The sequence below is a fragment of the Aethalodelphis obliquidens genome, unplaced genomic scaffold (assembly GCF_003676395.1).
Source record: "Aethalodelphis obliquidens isolate GAN/ISIS:26980383/991018 unplaced genomic scaffold, ASM367639v1 scaffold6, whole genome shotgun sequence".
NCBI classification, from domain to species: domain Eukaryota; kingdom Metazoa; phylum Chordata; class Mammalia; order Artiodactyla; family Delphinidae; genus Aethalodelphis; species Aethalodelphis obliquidens.
In genome coordinates, this window is record NW_020837950.1 from 9,859,997 (window position 1) to 9,867,498 (window position 7,502).

At 42.4% G+C, this 7,502-nt stretch overlaps 1 long non-coding RNA gene across 1 annotated transcript; it reads left to right on the forward strand.

Moving 5' to 3' along the window:
• The first annotated feature begins 576 nt into the window (after nucleotides 1-576).
• LOC113618676 (uncharacterized) lies at nucleotides 577-6,619 on the forward strand. Its single transcript, XR_003432084.1, has 2 exons — nucleotides 577-632; nucleotides 6,516-6,619. It is a non-coding gene; the product is annotated as an uncharacterized LOC113618676 (long non-coding RNA).
• The last annotated feature ends 883 nt before the right edge of the window (nucleotides 6,620-7,502 follow it).

Sequence of the window (7,502 nt, forward strand, 5' to 3'; positions counted from 1 at the left end):
GCATGTGGGATCTTCCCGGACCGGGGCACGAACCCGTGTCCCCTGCATCGGCAGGCGGACTCTCAACCACTGCGCCACCAGGGAAGCCCCTGTCTTTATTTCTTACTTGCATTTCTTAGGCTGACTCTGTGCTCTCCCTCCAATATTATGCTGGACGTCTGAGTAAGACGTGAAAATAAGCAGTGTAGGGGAAACACTGTTTTAATTACACTGCCTTGGATTTTCACATTCAGTAGGTTGACATTCAGGGAGGAAATACTTGGTCTATTCCTGCACCACTTGAATTTTAGTCCAGCAACAAACCTTATGCCTGAGGTTTCAAAGCCAGGAGCCTGAAGAAGGCTCTTCCTCTCTATTATTCTCTGACTCTAGCAATATAAGCAGGCCAAGAAGAAGCATATTTCTCTTTAAATTAGATGGAAAACGACTCACTCCCACAAACACCACCACGTAGTTTGTGTCCCTTTTGCTAACTCAGGATGATAAAAGTAAAAAGGTCTTCAAAGGACAAATACTGGAAGAGTCCACTTGTATGAGGTACCTAGAGTACCTTGTATTCCTCGAGGCAAAAAGTACAATGGTGGATGCCAGGAGCTGGGAGGAGGAGAAAATGAGGAGTTACTGTTTAATAGGTACAGAGATTCAGTTTTGCAAGATAGGAGTTCTGTGGATGGATTTCATGTGGTAGGACAAGATTGTGAATGTACTTAATGCCATTGATCTGTACGCTTAAAATGGTTAAGATGGTATATTTTATGGTATGTGTATTTTACCACAAAAAATAATAAAAGATACTTATTGAGCCACATTTTTTAAAGTAAAAAGAACTTTTAAAAATATCATATTTCAAAATTCTAATAGAACTAACTATTGAATCATTGATTTAACACCTACTCTATGCCTTGTACTCTGCTAGGTCCTGGGGGTACGGTATTTACTGTGAGAGACACATGCTCCGTGCCCATGGAGCTGAGAGCTAGTGGGGAGAGATGAATATTTTTAAAAATTACAATTTGATGAGGACTTTGAAGGAAAACTGAAAAGCTGTGCAGGACCATTTGGCGGACACCATCCCCCTGACCTGGACTGCAGGAACAGAAAAGCCTTTCCTGACTGAGGAAGGAAACTTGAGGAATGAAGGAGAGTTCATAGGAGAAAAACATGTGAGGGATGCTTGATCCCACATTTCTCAGTGTACCATCTCCCCACTAAGGACCCTTGGGCTCTGGATTTCTGTAATACTTGTCACCCAGCATTTTTCTGGAGACCAGATTCACACTGAAAACAAGTATCTTTCTCTTAGTTCAGTGTCAAATACCAAAAGAGAGTGGGACCTAGACACTAGGCCAAGGTCAGTGATAACAGAGATGGCATTTTAATCTCCTCTTTCACCTTTCCTTTCCAAAGCTCTCATCGACATACACTGAATAACAGAATTCTTTAAGGGCCCAGTCAGGTTCTTTACAAGGTTGGAATAAATTCTAAAGAGGCAAAACGTTTGGCTAAAAGTTTATCATTAATAGCTCAATAGTATATTACATATCTTAATATATGTTTCCATACTCTCATGTCTTCCGGTCATCCAGTTGACCTCAGATTTAGAGCAATTTTCCAACATCTTTGATATCTGCATTATCCCAATGGTACACGTTTGTAAGCAATGTCTCCATACTCTCCCCACTTGAACAAACACACACACACAGCAATGTCCCCATACTCTGCCCGCTTCAAAACACACATACACACACACACACACACACACACACACACACACACGCTTTCCCATCCCTGCTATAAACCTCACAAAGGCAGGTCTCAGGTCTATTTTATTGCCTAATGAATAGTCTCTGTAGTTCCTAAAACATCATAGGTGCTCAATAAAAATTTCTTAACTGAATCCCCTTCTTGGTCCCAGCTTCTGAAATTCCTTTCACATATTGTATTAGAGCCCTCGTCACATCTAGATATGAAATAGCTCGGGGAGTCACACAGAACCTAGGTTTAAATCCCGGCTCTGCCACTTAGTAAAACTATGAATTTACGCCAACTACATTAACATTCCAAACATTAATGTCCCCATCTATGAAATGGGAACAGCAATATACTTCTCAGAAGAGGAGCATGTGTGGCACATAAAAATGCTATATGAGGAGGGAGCGGTTGTCAGTCCCTCTGACAGGGCGGCCCACTAGGCTGAAATAACTTCCCTGAGGGTGCAACTTCGTCAGCTTCATATGCTTGATCGTAAGGAAATTAAAAGGGGCAAATAGTGGAATTACTGAGACTTGGGCTTAATCCTGGTTAAGGGGACAACCTAACGTCTTGTACCTCTGAGAAGGGTCTAAAAATCAAGTCATAGATGTAGTATAATATGAAATAAACCCAGCAGCGCTTCTCAAACCTTAACGTGCATACGAACCATGTGGGGATTTTGTTAAAATGCAGGTTCAGATTCACTGGGGTGGAGACTGAGATTCTACATTTCTCACAAGCTCCCAGATGCTCCCCAGGCTCCTGTTGTCTGCACACCACACTTGGAGTAGCAAGGTTTTGAAGCACTACGCAAAATATTGGGTATTATCACTGCAAGGGCCATACCATTATAATGATGACATAGAACCATCTCATTTCTGTGCTTCACGCAAAGGTTTCCCCGAAGTATGGTCATTTTCTCTTGTTGTCTTTTAAATGCCATAAAATCATACTTTGACCCTGACAATGATCATGATAAACACATCTGCATAAAGGCCCCCAAGCTCCTGCTAGGCGATACCTTTAAGCTTAGTGCTATATCGCTTGTAGTTGCCTTAGCTCTTCTCCTCTTTACTCTGCCATCAAGTCAGAGAACCAGACTCACATCAAAGTCAGTTTGAATTCATTTTGTACAATTTCAACAGATACTATTTCAAAGGGCTCTGCTAACTTCAAAAATAATATTCATTACCTGGTCGTTGAAGGAAACTGCTCTCAGGATATTGCACACCGCCATCCCCTAATTTGGCAATTCCATCAGGAAAAGCAATTAAATTTGTCTGACATGACTTGTTTTTATAAATCCATGATGTTTACTGCTCTTAATTTAATTCTCCTCTTACCACTTATAATTTCATTCTCATCTGACAGTTCATATTTTCTCTCTGAGTGATTTTTTTCCCCCTTTATATTACTAATCACAGAAAACTCAGGGAATAGCATCACCTTTTGGGTAGGAAAGAGACTGGAAAATGATGGGCAATGTGCAGGCTCCCCTCAAGGAGGGCAGGAATTTTGTTCCTTATGATACCCCCAGCCCCTAGAGCAGTGCTTGGCATACAGATGGTGTTCAATAAATACCTGCTATCAGGTGCCATGCCAGGCACTGCAAAAGCAGAGAAGACTCTGACCCAGGCCTTTCCCCATATTTCACGTTAGTCAGGAGGCAGACATTTAAAAAGATAATTATAAAGCAATCTGGAAAAAAAATGGTACTGTGACAGAATTGCCGGTAAGGACTGGACCTTACAATTTTATGTTATTTTCAATGCTGGAAAAACAACCATCTAAAATGCTGTCAGCAGTTACTATCTTATTGATTGGAGACCTGAATTGCCTGTGATAATGTGCAAGTTACAGTAGCACAAATGAGGGGATGATCAGCCATTCTGGAAAACCTGAGGTCAGGGAAGGCAACAGGTAGAAGTCACCTGGTGAGTCTCAAAGGATGGACTGTGGTCATAGGACAAGGGGTAAGAACATGTTTTATATATAGGAAGGAGTGTGTGCAAAGCCACAGACTCATGCACCTGGGTGGTATGTTCAGAGGAACAAAGGCATTTGCTCTGGGCTTCCCTGGTGGCGCGGTGGTTGAGAGTCCGCCTGCCGATGCAGGGGACGTGGGTTCGTGCCCCGGTCTGGGAAGATCCCACATGCCGCGGAGCGGCTGGGCGCGTGAGCCATGGCCGCTGGGCCTGTGCGTCCGGAGCCTGTGCTCCGCAACGAGAGAGGCCACAACAGTGAGAGGCCTGTGTACCGCAAAAAAAAAAAAAAAAAAGGCATTTGCTCTGGAACATGGGGCTCAGTGAGGAAGCAGCCAAAGATGGATTCAACTGAGCCAGGAGCCAGATCCTGGAGGACCTTGTGTGCTGAGCTTAGAAACGTAATCAATGGGCAATAGGGAGCCAGTAAGGTGTTTTGGGCAGAGGAGTGAGATGATAAGATAGTGCTGTGAGAAAACTCCATACTGATTGAAAGTATTTAAGGAATGGATTTGATGGGAACCAGACTGGATGCGAGAGAACAGGAGATGATTGCCACAGTCCACGTAAATGGTAACAAGGGTTTGAAGCAACTCCTACCAACAGGAATAGCTACCGTGTATGACATGCTACAGACGGCCAGGAATGGAGCCAACACACTGCAAGCCTTATCGTACTGAATTCAGAGACAGAGGGCAAGACCATAGGGGAGAACTGAAGGATATACAGGAGACAGGATCAACAGTGACTTACCAGATGTGGGGAGGTGAGGGCTAGAGAGAAGGCAGGATGATACCCCTGTTTTGTGACTTTAGATGACAGTGTCTTTCATCAATTTAGGGAAGACTTGAGAAGACATACTATTGGGGGAAATATCATGAGTTCAATTTTAGACATGTTGAGTTTGAAGTGCTTAGGGAACCTCCAAGTAGAAATGGACAATGGGATAAATGAACCTGGAGCTCAGAGTTTTAGGCAGGAGACAGGTTTGAGAATTCTCCATATATAAATGGAGGTTAAAATGGTGGGTGTGGGGGCTTCCCTGGTGGCGCAGTGGTTGAGAGTCCGCCTGCAGATGCAGGGGACGTGGGTTCGTGCCCCGGTCCAGGAAGATTCCACGTGCCGCGGAGCGGCTGGGCCCGTGAGCCATGGCCGCTGAGCCTGTGTGTCCCGAGCCTGTGCTCTGCAACGGGAAAAGGGCACGACAGTGAGAGCCCCGCGTACCGCAAAAAAAAAAAAAAAAAAAAAAAAAAATGGTGGGTGTGGGAGAAAGATGATGCAGATGAAAAGAGCACCAAAGCAAAAATGGAAAACACCATTTGTAATGGATGGACAAAGGATGAGGAAAGAATGAGACTCAGAAAGTATGTTGGAGAGGTAGGATGAGAACCAGGGAGAATGGTGTCAGGACAGCCAAAGGAGAAGAAAGGTTTAAAAAGGACAAAGTGGTCAGGACTTCCCTGGTGGTCCAGTGGTTAAGAATCTGCCTTCCAATGCAGGGGATTCGATCTCTGGTCAGGGAACTAAGATCCCACGTGCCGTGGGACAACTAAGCCCGCGCACTCTAGAGCCCTCACGCCACAACTAGAGAGAAGTCCACGCGCCACAACTAAGATCCCACGTGCTGCAACTAAGATCCTGTGTGCTGCAACTGAGACCCTATGCAGCCAAATAAATAAATATTTTTTTTAAAAAAAAAGAACAAAGTGGTCAACATTGTCAAGGGCTGCTCGAGGTATACTCATTAAATTGCTTTTGAGAAGGCATCATGAGTTCATTCAACACGTGGGGTCTACTTTCACACCGTAATCCCTACCAAAAGCTTTCTTGCTCATCAGACTATGGCAACATGATGGAAGAAAAAGCACCCTCTGAAACTGAAGGTAGAAAAGATCAACATCTAGTATTTGAGATTGGACATCTATCACATGTAACTCACAGGTAACAAGTCCAGAAATGTGCTGATTAGGAAGATACGGACGTATCATGAAAATATAAAGGAAATTACTGGTGTATTATATTATGACTTGCCTAGTGTGAATTTATGAAATGTTAGAGTTGAGTGGGAGCATGTGCTTTTCATAAATAATAAAAAAATGGGTATTAGAGAACAAATGGCTAAAAAGCATATGAAATGATGCTCAATGTCACCAACAATTAGGGAAACTGAAATCAAAACCACAGTGAGATACCACTTCACACCCATTGGGATGACTGTTATTTAAAAACAATCACAACAACAACAACACACAAAAAAACCCAGAAACTAAAAAGTGTTGACAATGGTGTGGAGAAATTGGTAATCCTTGTGCATTACTGGTGGGAATATAAAAGGGTGTGGCCACTGTGAAAAACAGTATGTGGTTCCTCAAAAAAATTAAACACAGGATTAACACATGATTCAAGAATTCCACTCCGGGTATATACCAAAATAACTGAAAGCAGGGACTCGAACAGATATCTTTACACTCACGTTCTTAGCAAGCATTATTCACAACAGCTAAAAGGTGGGAGCAACCCATTGATGGATGAATGGGTACACACAACGTAGTATATACGTACCTTAAAAAGGAAGAAAATTCTGACACATGCTACCACATGAACAGATTTTGAAAGCATCATGCTAATAAGTCAGTCACAAAAGGACAAATATTGTATGATTTCAATTATATAAGATACCTACAGTAGTCAAATTCATAACAACAGAAAGCAGAACGGTGGTTGCCAGGAGGTGGTTGCAACGGTGGTTGCAAAGAGGACTGGGGAGTTATTGTCTAATAGGTACAGAGTTCCTGTTTGGGAAGATGAAAAATGTTCTGGAGATGGATGGTGGTGATAGTTCCATAACAGTGTGAATGTATGTAGTGCCAGTGAATTGTAGACTTTAAAATGATTTAAATGGTAAATTTTATGTTTTGTACATTTTACTATAATAAAAAAAAAGTACGTATTGGAGAAAAAGGAGTCTGTTTTCTCTCAAGACTGCTCAAAAGAGAAAAAGTTCTGATTGTAGAGGGCTAGAGATGAACGGTTTTTCAAACAAGAAATATATCTAAAGAGAGAAGATACTTCATGGTGCCACACCTAATACTACCACTAGTAGTACTACTACTATGACTACCAGTTATTGAGTATTTATTATTTTTCCATGCTAAGTATTTTATATACGTTTTGTAACATCTTTATTGGAGTATAATTACTTTACAATGGTGTGTTAGTTTCTCCTGTATAACAAAGTGAATCAGCTATACATATACATATATCCCCATATCTCTTCCCTCTTGCGTCTCCCTCCCTCCCACCCTCCCTATCCCACCCCTCTAGGTGGTCACAGAGCGCCGAGCTGATCTCCCTGTGCTCTACATTTTTTCACTTTCAAAATGTTGTAAAAGTAAAAATGACTATCCCTAATTTACAGAGAAGAAAACCAGGGCTCAGAGATGTTATGTAACTTGTTAAAGTTGCAAGAAATAAGATGCAGAGCAAGGCTTCAAATCCATGGCCTCTGGCTCCAGAACACATGCTCTCAACCTCTCCACCGTGGGTTAGGATTCTGCACCCAACTACTATGCAAGGCTTCCATTAGGAATATGTGTGGACTTACCCAGAGAACTATTTACCTAGGAAATTTTCCTTAACAGGACACAAGGTGGGAATAATCCCCACTGAAAATAACCAACAGGTATTTCTTTCCCTGCTGAATTTCTCAGCAGAAACAGTGTAAAGCAATGGTTATAATACAAGCTCTGCAACCAGGCTGCCGGGGTT